At 52.3% G+C, this 16,129-nt stretch overlaps 1 protein-coding gene and 1 long non-coding RNA gene across 6 annotated transcripts in view; one reads left to right on the top strand and one right to left on the bottom strand.

Moving 5' to 3' along the window:
* Nucleotides 1-16,129, top strand: part of LOC310889482 (zinc finger and BTB domain-containing protein 7C-like) — a 142,339-nt gene that overhangs the window by 76,436 nt on the left and 49,774 nt on the right. Inside the window, exon 1 of one of the 5 annotated variants that reach the window (XM_083817000.1) lies at nucleotides 8,138-8,504. The exons of the other annotated variants lie outside the window; for them this stretch is intronic. The gene's annotated coding sequence lies outside the window, so the exon portion shown is untranslated. Of the gene's footprint in view, nucleotides 1-8,137; nucleotides 8,505-16,129 lie in introns of those variants that run through there. 5 annotated transcript variants of the gene reach the window in all.
* Nucleotides 1,313-15,176, bottom strand: LOC310889484. Its single transcript, XR_014576581.1, has 3 exons — nucleotides 9,486-15,176; nucleotides 6,263-6,387; nucleotides 1,313-6,042 (listed from the first exon to the last, which is right to left on the bottom strand). It is a non-coding gene; the product is annotated as an uncharacterized lncRNA (long non-coding RNA).

Below are 16,129 nucleotides of genomic sequence, written 5' to 3'. Positions count from 1 at the left end.
GCGACAGCATCTTTCTGCTGACTCGGGAGCGATCGGTCCCATCCCCGCCCTGGCTCTGCTTCTGGCAGAGTCCCCATGAGAAGCAGAACCTCTCATTTCCCAGAAAGGAATAGAATCATTATCTCGACTGAAATAATTTCCTTTTCCAACCTGCAAACTGATAAACCATCAAATTGTTGGAGTTTCCTTATCGGCTCGTAGAATTTGTAGGAGACAAAATAATGACCTGTCAGCTCGCCTCCAGCAGGCCAGCTCGGTAGCACTGCGCCAGTCACACGCAGGACAAAACCCTGGGCTGTCTTGATGGTATTTTAATAAGGATACTTAAGAGGGCTCCTGAAAAGCCTCCTAAGCAGATGGGTAATGTGAGAGCTGAGACTTTCTCATAACCCCTTGTTATTTTTGGTACCTTTAGGCTACTGCAGTATTCGCAGTTGAGGCTGTGGGCTTCTGCAGACTTCGAAGCAGCTGTGTCTCTTGCAGGTTTAAGAGCTGCTAACTGGAGAGCCATCAGCTGGCTGGACTTTCTGCCGGGTGCTTTTTTTTATTTTCCAATTTGCTGCAGGACCGACCCCTCTGTTACAAACATCTCCCTGCACAGCCTGAATGCTCCTTTTCTGAGTCATTCCAGAGACTTCTTTTGCTCCTAGGGTATAAGACCTGCAGGGAGAATTCAAGCATACAGGAGCGCACAAGGCTTCAACCCATTTAGGAGCTCTTCTGTCCTTACATTGCATTTCACCCCTGGATTTCAATATTGCCCTTTAAAAAATCTTTTCTAGCTCAGCCTGTCAAGATTGCTTTTACATTGATAAAAGCAGATTAATATCCTATAATAGCACCCTGGTACTTAGGTAGAAACAGGTCAGTGCAATTGTCTAAAGGACAAAAACCATTTCATTTCGTAGTGGAAAGTATTGGCTTTTGTATGGATGAGTTTCAGTTAGCATCCCTGTCCTGGGTCCTGTACGTTATCGGACAGAGGCAGTCACAAAACCAGTGTGCTTGCAGCGTAAACAGGAAAAAGAAGACTGGCTGTAGAACGAGAGCTATTGCTTCTGTTTCACACGTGGAGGAGACCGATGCAGGAAGGTGCAAGGTGACCCACCAAAGGCCACGTACCTAAACCTGCCGCAGAGGCAGGGAGATGGTTCTCTGAGATATTTGCAGTGCCTTCAACGCTGCAGGTTTTACTTCTGCTCCCGGAAAGCCAGGGGATGTGCCAGCACTCCCTTGAAACTATAAGGCGAAAGCTTGCTGATTTCTGCGACTGTGCCCTAATGTCATTACTTTCCCTCTTTTGCAGATGCACATAATGACATTCATGGTCACACACACAAAATACTTTCATAAGGAAAACGAATCTGGCTGCAACTGGTTCTCGCCTCCTGCTGCGGTTACCTCCAGACCCCGGCTCGCCCAGGGTGAAATGAAAAGGGGAGCTAATGTAGCAGGGTCGTTTCTCACTGCTGAATTGGTCAGCCATCTATGGAGCCAATTTCTGCAGCTTTCAGTGCCATGGCAGACCCCTGGGTAATATTTGCCTGAATAGAGTCATAAGTGTTTAAGCTGCATTGCTAGGAATGGCTGTTTTATCCTATGCATCTGAGATTTCAGCCCATCAGACGTGAAGCAGGTCAAGACTCTTATGCCATTGTGTGCATTATAGGGAACAGAACAGAATATGCTTGATAAAAGAGAGGACTTAAAAGAAATGCTTCTTTAGACCTGAAACTTTCAAGTCACACAATGCATCAAAGACCCCTCGTACAGACTTTGAAAGGGGCGAAAGGCATTACCTAATATTTGGAGGAAATGAATAATAAAGCATCCCAAGTGCCTGGAAACTAATTTAGGAGTGCATATTGCACTGTATTGCCTCTGCTGGATTCGCTCCCTGGAAGAGTTGCTAACAAAAGGTTTAAAAAAAAATTGCATCGGGAGACCAACTTTTCTGCCTTGAAATGCCCCCTTTTTGTACTGTTTCCTGGTAAGAGTTACTTATGAAAAGATGAAATGCAGACCATGCTGCAAGCACCAGGTCTCAAATGAAGCTCGAGAGCCCGGAAGGTTTCCCACCATTCCCCAACACGCCGCAGCCTTTTGTTCCCCAGCGCTGAAAGCAATGCTTGCGATGCGCTGGAGCAGTGTGCTGGCAGGGCGCTGAGGCTTGCATCCGCACGAGGGGCCGAGGCACTACCTGCCTGTGCAGTTCAGTGATGTCTTAGGGGGAAAAAAACCTGTCTGTGTGGCTTTCGCTTTAGTTCCAGCAAAAATGCCATCGTCCATGGAGTGGAATCTCGATTGCTCTGTTGGGAACTGTGCAGCAGGGTCTGGGAGCCTGGCACTGTGCTGAAGGTACCAGTGGCATTTCTGCTGTCCCGTGGATGCAGAAGATCCTGTTTCAAACCTGAAACACTTCTTATAGTCACTTGGTTTCTCAGAGAAAGCATCATGCCTGGAAATGCAGTGGTTCCTCATGTAGGGGTCTGTGCAGCCGGGGAGGCTCTTGTGGGACTCAAGAGCTGCAGAGTTTGGGTAAGGCCAAATTTTGTCTCGTATCGGGAGACGAAGGGCCAGGGCTAAGGGTGGCAGGGGGGAAATCTCTCCTGTTGAGACCAGCAGGATTGGGCTGACCTGGGATGTCTCTGGGACATCGCAGCGACAGTGCACGACAGGGGGCTCAATGGGGCGCAGCTTTTGCTCCTCGACATAACCTGCTCCTCCAAAGCAACGTTTTCCCTGAAGAACTGGGGGAATTGACTGTGAAAGGTGTCAAGGAAAGAGAAGCCGAGATCTGGGCAGGGCTCGAGAGATAATTATCTCACCATCAGCAAAACTGCCTGCAACCCACAGCCGTGGCCGGAGCAGGGAGGGCTGGCGTCCCCGCCGTGCCTGCGCCAGCCCCCACTGCCCTCACTTGTCACATCACACTTTATTTTTACCATCTGTGGAGACGTAGTTAAATTTTAGTACTCTCTTATCTGCTTCTCCCCCAGGCCACAATTAATTGAGGCCAGGAGGCAGGCAGAAGCGCTCAGGCAATATTTACAAGAAGAAGGGATGTTAATGGGCCGCTTGGGCTGAGCCTGTGGATGGGGGACGGTGCAGGTGGGCAGCGACATCTCGGGGGGATTAAAGCCTCAGGGAGTTCAGCTTCAAGTGAAAGTGTCCAAGTGGATGAGACCCGGCCTCTCCCCCGCCTCCATCCCATTAAACTCCTGGTGCTGGGGTGGGAGGGCAGCAGGGATTTGGGGTAGGGGGGGTGTCTCGGAGTTAGAAGCTCATCAAATGCTGCAGGGCTGGGGGAGGGAGAGCATTTAAGAAAATGGTGTTTGCCCTCTCCAGAGCCCAGCCCAGCAGTCCCGTAACACTGGGTCTGATTATTTAGCATGCCTCCACTGCATCCTTAATGAGCAGAGGATGCTCAGTCGCTGGCTCTGAACGCTGATGCTCTGAGGCACAAAGCCCAGTCGGGAGACGAGGCTCGAGGAGAGGTGCACGGAGGATGACACACCGGCTTCCAGCCTTTCCACTGAGATTTCCCAACACCACAGCACCAGGAGCTCCTCTGCTGCCTGCAGGTGAGCCGTGCTGGGAACACCCAGCCCCTCTTCGGCACCGTTTGGGAGCAGCAGCCAGAACCGAGGGTCCTGTCCCCTGGATTTGGCAGCACTGCAAAGGGAGGTTCGTGCCCTGCCTTAACAATACTTCAGCTCCCGGGGACTTCTTAGTCTTGTGTTTGGGTTTCGCATTCTCTTCTAATTCTTCTACTGCTTCGCTTTGATTTTTGGTACCGTGCTGGAGGCAGCTGGGTGGGCAGAGGCAGTTCCAGCAGCACTAAACCGTCACCTTGTGGCTTGACCTACATTTAGGAGGGGGCAGCGAGGGGCCGGACTGCGGCTCGCAGCCCTTGGCGCGGTGCTGCGAGCGAGTGGCGCGGCTGGGCTCGCTGCTCAAGTGTGCACACACGGCCACATCTGTCCTGAACGGCTCGGGGACCCCCCGCACCACCTCTGAAAGCTGTCCTTGGGCAGGGGGATCTCCCTGAAACCTGGGCACCGGGAGAAGGAGCTCAGTCAGGGTCTTCTGATGTTTTTGTGAGGCTGCACGAAGCTGGAGGCTGCTGGGCTGGTGGGTCCTCAGGCCTGCACGGCTGCTGGGTGTTGCAGGACATCTCGTGCAAGGGTTCCCCTGGTTCGTGTTGGGGTTCCTAGGACATCGCTAAGGCAGGTAAGCGAGCAGGGATTGCTGCTGGATGGCTCTGGATTCTTCCTCCCACATCAGGTGATGTTTACTTCTCTTCTGTGCCTGTCACCTGTGCTGTTGTCCTGTGCCTGGCTTGCTACCCATCGTGGAGAGCATGAAAATCTCCTCTTATGTCACTCTGTTATACAAAGGCAGTAAAATAGGGAAAACTATGAAGTTTCTTTTTGAAACTTTCGCATCTCAAATGCATGGGGGGGCAGTCACCCACCCTCTGCCGAGCTGCAGCTCTAAAGCCCAGACCCCGCAGGTCTGCCGGTGGCTCTTGGGTCAGGATGGCTCTAGATGAGATGCTCTGCAAGAGGAAATAAGGGGAAGGAGATTTATTTAGGCAGCTTGGCTGGGAAGCTGGCACTTCCCAAGCTCTATGGTCTTGGGGTGACTTCTGCTAATGAGACACTCGGACCGGACCTGTTGGCACGTCCGTGTGAAGGGACACACGCCCTGGGCGTCTCCTGGGGCACGCTCGCTGCCAGCTGATAGCCCGTGTCATTTAGGAGAGGTTTCTCTGCTCGCTGCCCGCTGCTTAGGGGCAGATCCAGTCCCCCAGCAGAGGCAGGGGAGCTTTTCCACCGGCTGCAGCTGGCTCCATGCTTGAGAAAGAAGATGTGACACAACCTCCGTGTAATGGTTTATTCCTGGTGACAAGTGCACCTTCCCCGGTGACCTCTCACGCTGCCAAACGCAGTGAATGGGATGCTGTTTCCCTCCTGGGCAGGCCAATAGCAGGGCTGTCAGAGCCAGGGAGCTTGCATGCTATTAGGAGAAATCCTCCCTGTGGTACCCAGGGGAGCTCGGAGCTGGTTCAAAAGGTTTCAAAACACTGTCAGCACCCGTTTGGGGCTGCTGCTGTGAAGGGAGATCCTGCCAAGGAGGTCGCAGGCTTAAGCAGGCCGAATGTGAAGTGGTTGTGGTTTGAAATGATCGTCTAGGTTTGTCAGCCCTGCTAGAAGTCAGTCCACTTAAGGGCTGCCTCTGGCGCACGGGGCTGTGAGACCGGCCAGCTGAAGATGGGCATCCTTGTAGGCAAGGTGGGCACCCAGCTGGGCCCAGAGCTTCCCAGCCCTCGTCCAGCAAGGCAGCATCCAGTTCATCTGCCGCCAGGGAGAAGGTGTGGGAGGCCGCAGGGAAAGGAAGAGCAAGGGCATCCACCTCTGTGCTGAGTTTGCCACGGTGTGTGCTGAAATCCCTCTGATGGCAGCAGAATTGTGGGGATCCATCCATCCACCCATCCACCCATCCGTCATCCACCCATCCACCCATCCACCCATCCATCCATCCAACCATCCATCCATCCATCCATCCATCCATCCATCCATCCACCCATCCACCCATCCACCCATCCACCCATCCATCCATCCATCCATCCATCCATCCATCCATCCATCCATCCATCCATCCATCCATCCACCCATCCACCCATCCACCCATCCACCCATCCATCCATCCATCCACCCATCCATCCATCCATCTATCCATCCATCCATCCATCCATCCACCCTTCCATCCATCCATCCACCCACCCGTCTGTCTGTCTGTTTATCTATCTGTCTATCTACTCAGATGGTTTCCAGACCGTGGGCATGAGGCATCCTTCCACATGCGTGGATGTCTCTCTCCCCCCTGTTCTCAACAGATCTGACATTTGCTCGTGTCAATGCCAGCGACTCTATTGACTTCCACAACGCGGGGTGCTGTGCTTGTCTTCCATCAGCAGTTCATTTAAAACACAGCCAGCTCCTGAGTTCTGTTGCTCCAGCTTTCTTCATCAAAACACTGTACGAAAAAAAAAAAAACAAAAAAAAACAAAAAAAACACAACTAGAATACCAGAAGTGGCAAAGCCTGGCAAAAAAATGACAATCGTATGAGCATAAAAAGCCCTAAAACAACAACAACGACAAAACCCAACCAACATCCCAATCTATTCTGGTGAAGCAGAGATAAGACGACAGCCTCCCTTTTGTTTTGCAGTTCACAGGTATTGTTATTCTCACCTGAAATCTTTTGCTGAAAATTTGGCATCATTTCTTCCACTTAGCTGAAAGTGTTCGTTCACCCAGGTGGCTGGAAGGCTGATTTAAAGCGGCTTCATCCTTTGTGGCTCTCTGAGAGGTGATCGCTGCAGAAGAGGTAGGGTCAGTGGGCTGGGGGCTGCAGCCCGCTTTTCTTCACCTACCCCATCCACCGGTGAGAGCTGAATAGTTCTCTGCTAACAAAATTATTTATTTTGACCTGTCATTAAAGATACTCATGCAGCAGGGTGAAAGGTGGCAATGAGCTATGCTTTGTGAGTTTTACAAGCCCATTTTGTGTTTGTCTCAGTGGTGCAGGAGCAGTAAAGAGCTCCGTGCTAGTGCCTGTTATGATAAGTGAGTTTTGGAAGAGGGTTTCTGTCTGATAGTCCATCTAAAACTGTGGGGAAATGCCGTTCCAAAGGCCATTAAAACACAATTGCTCGCTGATTTACACAGTCAAGGAGTGCCTCTTTAGTATGAGATGTATGCCGAATAAAAGCAGTTCAAGTGGTGCTTTTAATAAATAGATAATGGAATGGCATTTTATCTTCTGCTTTAATCCATTATGTTAGTGTAAGGTAGCACATCCCTCTGATAGGTTTGGCGATAGCAGAACCCGAAAGTCGAACCGCTCTCTTTGTATCTCTCGGAGGCAAATTGCGCGCTGCTGGGAGGCACCGGCTGTGCGCAGGGGCTTCGTGGCCGTGGTGACCACGAAGGGCAGGGACGGGCGAGCTGATGCAGGGACATTTCAGCCCTGCCACCTTGCTAGGTGTCGTGTGTCCAGGTGCTGGGGTCCCCTGAGCCCGCAGCTCACCGTGGCTTTGGGTGGGAAGGGAGTGGAGGAGCCAGAAGCTCCTCTCCGAGGAGGAGCCAGGAGGCTCCGGGTGGCCACAGAGCCCAGCGAGCAGCTGGCTGCCGGCTTAGGAAAGAAACGGGACGTTTGGGGAGGCAGGAAAAAGGTCATTTATCTTGACGATGCTCATCCTTGCTCATTCATTGTTTCCGTCAAGAACCCGGCACTCAGCAGCTCCATGAATGGACCTAGTGTTCGTGCCTCCAAAAACAACTCGGTCCGGGGAAAAATAAGAGCTGCCGTCGTCTCCTGTCTGGTCTGCCGTGCTGTTTTTCCCCCGTTTTCATCCACTCGCGCCCATCCTGCCCTTGTGGTGGCCCCCTGGAGCAACGGGGCTGGAAGGCGACCTGGCTGCCAGGAGGGGACCGCGAGGTGGCCCAGGCTGGCCACCAGGCCCTCCTTCAAGCCACGGCCACGCAGCAAGGGGCAAACAGGCTCGTGGCAGCCCCATCCCGTCCCACCCTGCCTGCCTGCATGGAGGAGCAGCCTGTGATGTGTTTTAGCTCCTCTCCTAATGCAGTTTAGCAGCTGGGAATGAGGAGAGCTGGCACCACGTCAACAGTGAGCTCTCCAAGGACCATCTGTGAGCGAAGGGCAATGAGAACAATTACCAGCCAGAGGAAAAAATCACCAAGAGAGAGGCTGGAAAAAGCTGGGGGGGGGTGTGGGGGGGGAGGCATTTAGCCAAGTAGAGGCAGCAAAAGGGGGACAGTAACATCTCTAACCTAATGAGCGGCCAGAAAAGCACGTCGGATGCTTCTCATCTCCCTATCTCGTAACGCAGCCTGCTGAAGGAGGCGGCCATGCCCATGAGAAAACGCTCCCACAACTGGTTGCTCCTGCGAAGCTCGCTGCCGCAGGATGCCTCCAAAACCAGGAACTCAAATGCGGCTCGGATACTGCATGGGAATGGCAAAGAAAGCAAGAGCTATAAATTAGCAGGCAGACGTGAGATTTGGAAGGGGGATTAAACCTCCCCGTTCAGGGTTTATGACAGTCCTGAGCTAGCTGGGGGGTTGAGGGCACCTTCCCGGAGGCCCGGCGGGGGTTTGGTGCGTCAGCCGGCGGTGTTTAAGGCGCTCGGTGGACCCTGGATCTGACCTAACGCTGTGATGCCAGGTTGCTTGGGCTCTTCACATCGCTGCTGGCCTTGTCCACGCAGCTTTGCTCCAGGGAGCTCTGCCAGCGGGGAGAGCGGCTTTGAAGCTCTTCCCAGGGTAGGGAAGAAACCAAGAAAAGAGCAGATATTTCCTACAGTGTGAGAGTAATCTGGCTGGACCACTTGGTGCTCCCACAAAGGCTGGTGAGATGGCACGGCGCGGAGGAAGGCTGTAAAACGGGGAAGAGGACTAATCAAAGCAGAAGGTGATTAAAACCCAGGCGAGGCAGCAAGCAAAGATGGGCTCGAGGCGGGGAGAAGGTCTGGCAGGGCTCCATGGGGAGGGGGCAAGCAGAGGGAGGTAGGAAATGAAAGCAGGGCTGCGGTGAAGGTCAAGCATAACTGCGAGGCTTTGGGAGCGGGGAGTAATGCTAACCGAGCTGCCGCGACCGCTGCTCCAGGGAGGGAGGGTGGGAGGCAAACACCGGTGTGTTAAATGCGTAGAAAGAAATTGGTGTTTAAAGCTGTGACATTTGTTTCCCCGGTTTGGGGGTGAGGTCTGCGTCTGAGCCTGCTTAGGCTGCCGTTAACAAGCTGCATTTTTCTGAGCCTCAGCGACAGCCTTCCCTGCTCAGAAACTCCCTGTCTCTGTACTTCCTCCCGCTGAAACGGGAGGTGGGCTTAAGATGGAGACACTGGAGCAGGTGCTGCTTTCCTGACGGCCTCTTGGTCTTTTTGTGCCTCTTTTCTCCTGCGCTCCTGGAGAGGCAGAGGGTGCCCGCAGGGGCTGGACAGCAGGGCAGAGACGGGCCCTTTGGGTCGGGCATCTCCCGCTCATAAACATCACCCACCCCTGGCCTGCTTTTGGCTGCAGCCCCCAGAACCCACCGCCCTCCCGGGGCTCTGCCCAGGCCTCCTCTTTCGGGGGGCCAGGAGTCCTCCCCCGCCTGCACTCACAGCTGCAGCGGTCACGGAGTGAAGTCCTCCCCGTTAATGAGGCTCGTTAGGCTAACGCGGGGGAGCGGGAGCCACCAGCACGCCGCCTTCCAAGACCTGCAGCTTAACAGGGGGCTTTGTCTCTGCCTGAAAAATGCCCACACCTCTCCCCGTCCCTCCTCCAGGTCGCTGGAGCCCTTTTGGCTCCGTCCTGCAGCTGGGACAAAGCAGCTCCAGCAGTGACGGCGAGGTGCTGAGCCACCCAGCTGGCCACCACCGTGCCGTGCCCGCTCCGGAGCATGGAGCATTACCTCGGAGGGAAGATGTTGCTGCAGGTTTTGGCTCCTGCTCCTCGGCTGGGCTTCCTGGCGGGTTTTCTCCGTGCCCACAAACTTCCTTTTTCTCTTTCCATTTGCAGCATCTTGACCTAAAGACCTGTGGCAGCAGGAGGAGATCAGGTGGAGATCATGGTTCTCCCCGGCTCCTGTAAAGCTCCTGATTGCCTTTTTGTTTCTTTGCTGACTTGGTCTGCTCCCGTTATCTCATGATGGAGGAGTTTTTAAATAAGTAGGCTTGGAACGGCAAGGCCGTGGAGATAAGCGCCATCTCCTGCGTGCAGATTCATTACCTGCTCCCGTCCGAGCTGGCAGAGAAGCGAGCCTTTTTGTTAATAAAAATGCAACACTGGGAATTTTTAAAAATCAAATTAAAGCACAGAAGGGCTTGAGAAAATGTGGGGGCTACAAAGCAGTGCTGGAGTAAAACAGACTCATTAAAATACAAATTATTTAAGAGAACAAACTGGAATGCCATTATGCGAAGTGTCACTGACTCATTTTCGTTTCACTGAGTCCAGGCTAGACTTCGGCTGCACATGATAAATGAGTCCTTTCTCCTCCACCTTCTTCCCTTTTTTTTTTTTTTTTTTTTAATATGAGGGAAAAATACGCAATTACTGCTTCGGTGCTATTCAACCTGTTGAAAAATCATGTCCTGCTGGAGCAATCAGAGCAATCAGAGCGAAACCTTTAGGGAGCCCTTTGGGGACACCGCGCGCTCCGCGCAGCCGCAGCTCCCGGGCTCTGTGGCACCGTGTTGTCCCTGAGGGCAGCGGGGATGCACAGCGACACCCATCCCTGCATTTCAACGGGAAACCTCCAGTTCGGAGCTGGGCACGTGGGTGCTCTGCCAAAGCTCCCGTGAGCATTTCCAAATCCACGCCGACAAGCCGAGTGCTTACGCAGCAGCACCTGACCGCGGCACGAACCGGCGCACCCCGCGCCCGATGCTCCAGCCCCGGCTGGTTTCGCCTGAGTAAGGACTTTAAGACAAGAAGCCTTTGTCCGCTGTGGTTATTTTTTTTCCCCCCCTCTTCTAAATAATTTGCTCTGGCTGCGCCGTCTGGAGCTGGGGGGATGTTCTGCCTCGTCAAGCGTTAATTGCAGCCGAGGAGAGCTGCTCGCCGTAGCCTGGCTGGGAGCAGGGGCTGAGGCTTTCTCTCCATGGAAATGTGTAGGAGAGGCTAAGGAAAACATGCTGGGCGCTGGGGCGGAGGGCGAGGGCAAGACAGGGTCGAGGCAATATCTTTTTCTGGGGGGCAGCTGTGCTGCGTGCCTCATCCTGTCTTCGCCAGAAAAAAGAGACACTCTTGGGCAACCCTTTGGGCTTGCCAAAACCCATCTCCAGCACACGGAGAGCAGTAAAACATGCCTCAGTGTAAATGCCAGGGAGAGCAGCTTCTTGGTAAAAGCTGGGAATAATGAATAGCAACGCAATAAATAGGATTTTCTCTCTTAGTGCAGAGCAGTGGGAACAAAGTGTTCAAGGGCAGCCACAGGGATTTGGGTGCTGCAGGTTTGGGTGCATCCTTCCTGATAAATCCAGGCAAACCAGAAGAGGCAACAAAAAGTGTGGCTCGTTGAGGGCATGCTTGTCTTTTTTTTTGGGTGAGCACCACCAAATCTTTACCTCGCATCTGGGCAGCCAGATAAGATAGCTGCTTAGGGAGCTTCCCTGAAGAAGGCTTCACCATCAGCATGGCTCACCAAAACTGCATGTGACAGGATTCGGGGATTTTAAGCCAAAGTGGCCTTTTGTGTCCAAGTTTGAAATATTTTGTAATGTCTAGCATTAGGTAAGACTTTGATTTAATGCCTTATCTCTTGAATTCACCTTCAGCAATAACAATGCGTTCTAATCCTCAGCTCAGGTGTTGATGGATGGGGGCTGCTTGGGTTAAACATCTGGGGCTGGAATTGTTGACCCCTGTCTGTCCCTGAAGCAAGAAGAGTCGAAGGAGCCCTTGAGAAACGTGAGCAGCGAGTTCTCCATCACTGCTTTGTGGCGAAGTCCATGTAGATGCGAGGCCAGGGACTGTGGTGCCATTATCCAGGGGTCATCTCCAGAGCACCAGGAAGTTGTGGAGAGCCCTGGGTGAACTCTGAAGGTTTAGGACACACGCAGTGGTAAACAGCCATCCGCAAAGCCAGGCAGATGGAAAAAATATGTTGGAGTCTAAATTCTTCCTTGAATGGATTTTAGGAGGGAAAAGGACAGGAGGAGGAAAAAATCTTGCTTTTCTGTTACGCTTTTTCCCGGGGACTGGGGAGTGGAGATGTTTTGATATAGCAACATGTCCCCCCATCTGCCACGTGGCTGGGCAGCCCAGTTCCTTCCAAGGCTGCTGCAGAAGCAGCAGGATGAGGGTCAGATACCAAAGTGCCCTTCCAGACCCAGGAGAGAACACAAATGAAGTAGGTAGGGCAGGGAGGACCCTGCTCCTACGACCCAGCTCTGAGTCACCGAGGGACCTCTTTTGCCCCTTGATGCCCTCAGGGACAGGGATGTGGGCTGAAGTGCTGGCTGCCTTTCTCAGCCTTCCTCTTCGGTGCCTCATCACCCACCCGCTGCTTGGCTGCCTCTGCTGTTGGCTGCCTAACAGGGCTGAGCAGCTTCTGTTTTGTTTTTTTTTTTTAAGTGGGAGAGTAAAGAAAATAATAGTAAGGTTGAAGGCATGGTAGCACAATGCTGGCTTCAGGGGGAGCTGGGTGGTGCCCGAGAAAAAGGAATACCTGCTCAGGGAGCAGAGAAGTGGTGATACTAATAGGATACTAATAGGGTGGTGTAACCGTTATTGGTGTAACTGGGATGCAGAGAAGCTGCTTCGTGTAGGATTGTTTAAGAATTCCTATTTCCTCTTGCTCACAGGTTTCTGAGACCTTTTGGTTGCAAGGTTTTTGGTTTTGGGGCTGTGGACAAGAACTGGATTTCAAAGTCTGAGTGCTGCCCGTGGGGTTGCTCACTGGCATCCGTGTACTTGCCTAGGTGTCACCGAGGCATTTGCCCACATAGCAAAAGTGCTCTGTTTTCCCCAGGGCAGCTGGGGCTCAGTTGATTTAGTTGATTTCCTCAGGGTCACAAAGGTCGGCATCAGAATTCGGCCCCACTTGGAGCCTAGAAATGGCTGGGTTGGAACATGCACACTCACTTGTGCTTTGCTCATGGACACCTGTGATTTATCTCCCCTCCCAGGCAAACAGCTCTGTTCTTTCAATTTCTCTTTGAACACGCATTTTTAAGCCTCCGTGGTTGGTCCCTTGGCACCTCACTGGACGCCTCCAGCCCTGCGGTGCCCATTCTGGCTGGGCAGCACACGTGCATCGGGACTGTGGGACCAGAGAAAAAGGTCACATCTTCTCCTTCCACCTTCACACACCTACAGAGCTTTCACCTGGGCACCCTTGCAGTGAGCCCAAAGCAGTAAAAGCTCCTCCTTGCCCACGTTTGTGCACCCAAGGCTCGCCGAGCGCAGCAGTGGTGACCCCAGCCAGCTGCTTGCCTGCTCTGCTCAGATGGCTGCTTGGCCTCTGCTGTTTGTGTAGCACGTAGCTGATTTATCAGCAGCGACGTTGTATTTGTTTCCAGATAAGAAAACGCTGAATATTGGGGCTGGTATTGAGCCTTCTGAAATCCCCCTGGAAACAGCCCGACTCCCCCATGACAGCTATTTGCAGAGATCAGATCTGAAGCCCCTGCACATGTGCTTTATTGTTGTAATACAGTGCTCAGTTTTTAATCAGGATGCCATGCCACAGTAAATCAAATGCCTTACAAAAGCCTATGTATATTATCTCTAGGCAATTATCTTTATTAACTGAACTTGTAATCTGCTCGGAGAACAAAATCAGCTTTGTTTGACATGATGTGTTTTCCTCAGGTCCTCTCTGGTTGGCATTAACCGTGTTCCTGTCCTTTAATTCCTCTCTGGTTGCCTCTCAGGAGCGTCCCTATTATTTTACCCATGACTGATGCCATTCAAGCCAACCTGCTCCTCAGACCATCCCACTCGCCCATTTTGCAGATCTGCGTGGCATTCTGCATTCTTCCTAGATCTTCCCCTGTTTTCCAAGATTTATTAAAAATTAACATCAGCAGGGCAGAGAGCTTCTCAGCCAGCTGTTGGAGGGCTCTTGGGAGCAAGCTATCCAGGCCTGCTGATTTAAAATTGTTTATCGCTAGTAGATGCTGTTTAACAACCTCCTTGGTTACTAATGGACTGGAAAGTACTTCATCCTCCTCATGTGATACAAGCATATCATCCTGCTTCTTTCCAAATGCGGAGCAGAAATATTGATTGAACACTTCTGCCTTTTCTGCATCATTACTTTTCTCCCCATCTGAGCCTGCACTACTGATTTATACAAAGGCATTATAATATTGCCAGGATTATTTGCCGTCCCTTTCCATATGCATCCGAACATCTTGTTAGCTTTGGGGCTGCAGCTGTGCGTGGAGCAGAGGTCTCCCTTGTGCTGCCTCCGCTGCTGTCAGGTCCCTTCTCGGTGTGACACAGTCAGTTTAGGACCCTGTAAGGTGCCCGAGGAGCAGAAATTCATCCCCCCGTCATGCATCGCTTTGCATTTATTAAGGAGTTTGCCATTTGCTGTGCAGTTGCCCGTTTGTTTGGCTTGCTGTGCAGCCTGGCTCCCTCGCGGAGCTCCAAACCGTCAGCTTCCCTGGCTTTCCAGAAAGGATGAGATTTGCCCCCAGTTTTTCTTGTCATTACATACTACATCGTAGTATCTCTTTTCACCACCCCTCTCTGTGCCAATGTACCAATTTTAGGTTAGTCTTTCGTGGAAGTGCAACCCCTCATCTCTGTGCCTGCTTGCTCTCTCCCTGACCTGTTTCTTTCCCCCATCTTACCTCCTCCTCTTCTTCTCCTCCCTTTCCCCTGGCTCCCCCCTGGCTCAGGGCTTCTGAAATAATAAACTGGGGGCCTCCAGGCAAGGACAGAGGTGCTGGGGCAGGGAAGGCCAGCCCATTTGTGCTGGGGCACCGTTATTGCAGAGGCTCCTTCTGCGGGTAGCAGAGCCCTGGAACAAGCATGCAAGTGCCTTCATCCCTGTCTGCCTTCTCATCCTCATCCTCTCACCCTTGGACAACTGGAGATTGCCTGTCCTTGTTAGCGGCTCGGCTGCTGTGGTATTGAACTCCCGTGGGACTTCTGCCCTTTTAAATATCAATTTATTCCAGCGCCGCTTCTTCTGTCAGCTCAATCTCATCAGGGCACCAAGGCAGAATGGCTCTAGCTGAAGGCCTCCCTCACTGTCCTGGTGGTGAGAGCCAGGCAAGGAAATCACGGTTTTCCTCAGCGATGCTTTTATCCTCTTAATTGCTGCTGATTCAGCAAGGTGGGAGGCGGCGAGGGACTCTCACCTGCAATTACTATCGCTGCGTGCTCTGCACACGCTCGGGGGCAGCAGCTGAGGATGCCCGGGAGGTGACAGCCCAGCCACAGTGCAGACACGTAGCTTCGGGTTTGTTAATGGGTTTGGCTGAGAATTTCCTCCAGCGCTGCTTGTAGCACTCCCCTTTTAGCTGCAACACCACACGTAGCTGGTAACTGGAGAGGCTGTCGTACAGATACCCTTTCTCCTGTGAGTCCAGTCTCATGCTCGTGAAAAGGCAATGCGGTGACAAGTGGTGGCTGGAGCTAGGAGCTAGGGTCAGGGGTTGGGTTGGGTTGGGTTTCCTGGCTGCAGGATTTTGCTTTTTTTCTTGTTTAAATGTAGAAAAACGGAGCCTGGCAGTGAAGTCTGGGGGTACTGAGGTGTGGCGTGGGTGGCAGCAAAGGGGTGCTGCCAGAGGTGATTCGGCTTTTTGGCTCTGTATGTGCCAGTTCTGGCTTGTTTTCCTGCAGCCTCTGCCTTCCCCAGAAAGGTTAAATATGGTGAAAAATGAACAAAAGGATGCCAAAGCAGGCACTGTGCAGTTGCATTCTGCTTTTCAGCTGCAAATGCCCCAGGCGTCGATGCTGAGCACCACCAGCAACCCAAGAGAAAGCCCTTTGTGTTTGTTATATATATATATATATAAAACATACATGCATATAATAACAATACACATCTATACTTAAATAGCACACCCCCAGAGCAGTGGCTTGCAGGATGCATCCACACACTATCCCCATATTTCCATCCCCACAGGGAGGGGTGCTGGGGTTCACAGCAGTTCCCAAACACCGTGAGGTGTTACAGTGAAGTGCTGCCCAAGGAGTTGCGCAAACAGAGGGACTCTGAAACTTGTTTTGTCTGAGGGGAGGTCAGGGGCTGACTTCTAGCATTCAAGTCCTCGCTTTGGGCAGAGATTTCTGAGCGCCGAGCTTTATTCTGGCAGAAAAAGGCACAGAGGGGTTAGATGGTCGGATGCTGAAGCTAGGCACATTCAGGAAAAAAAAAAAAAGATGCAAACATATAGACTAATAAATTGCTTTAAACACTTCTAAGGATCAGGGCAAGCCCCTTACAACCAAGACTGCCGCTGCCTCTCTGTGCTGGGAGCAAGGGCCTCAGTGCAGAAGCTGCTGGGAGAAGCAGTTTGTTTTGTATGAAGCTGGAGGGCATAAAACTCCCTTGGGCTTGAAAATATTGGTATAAAATAAACTTGTTCTGGA

This window comes from Anser anser, assembly GCF_964211835.1.
Source record: "Anser anser genome assembly, chromosome: Z".
In the NCBI taxonomy this organism is placed as follows: Eukaryota; Metazoa; Chordata; class Aves; order Anseriformes; family Anatidae; genus Anser; species Anser anser.
This window is presented reverse-complemented; position numbering and strand designations above follow the sequence as displayed.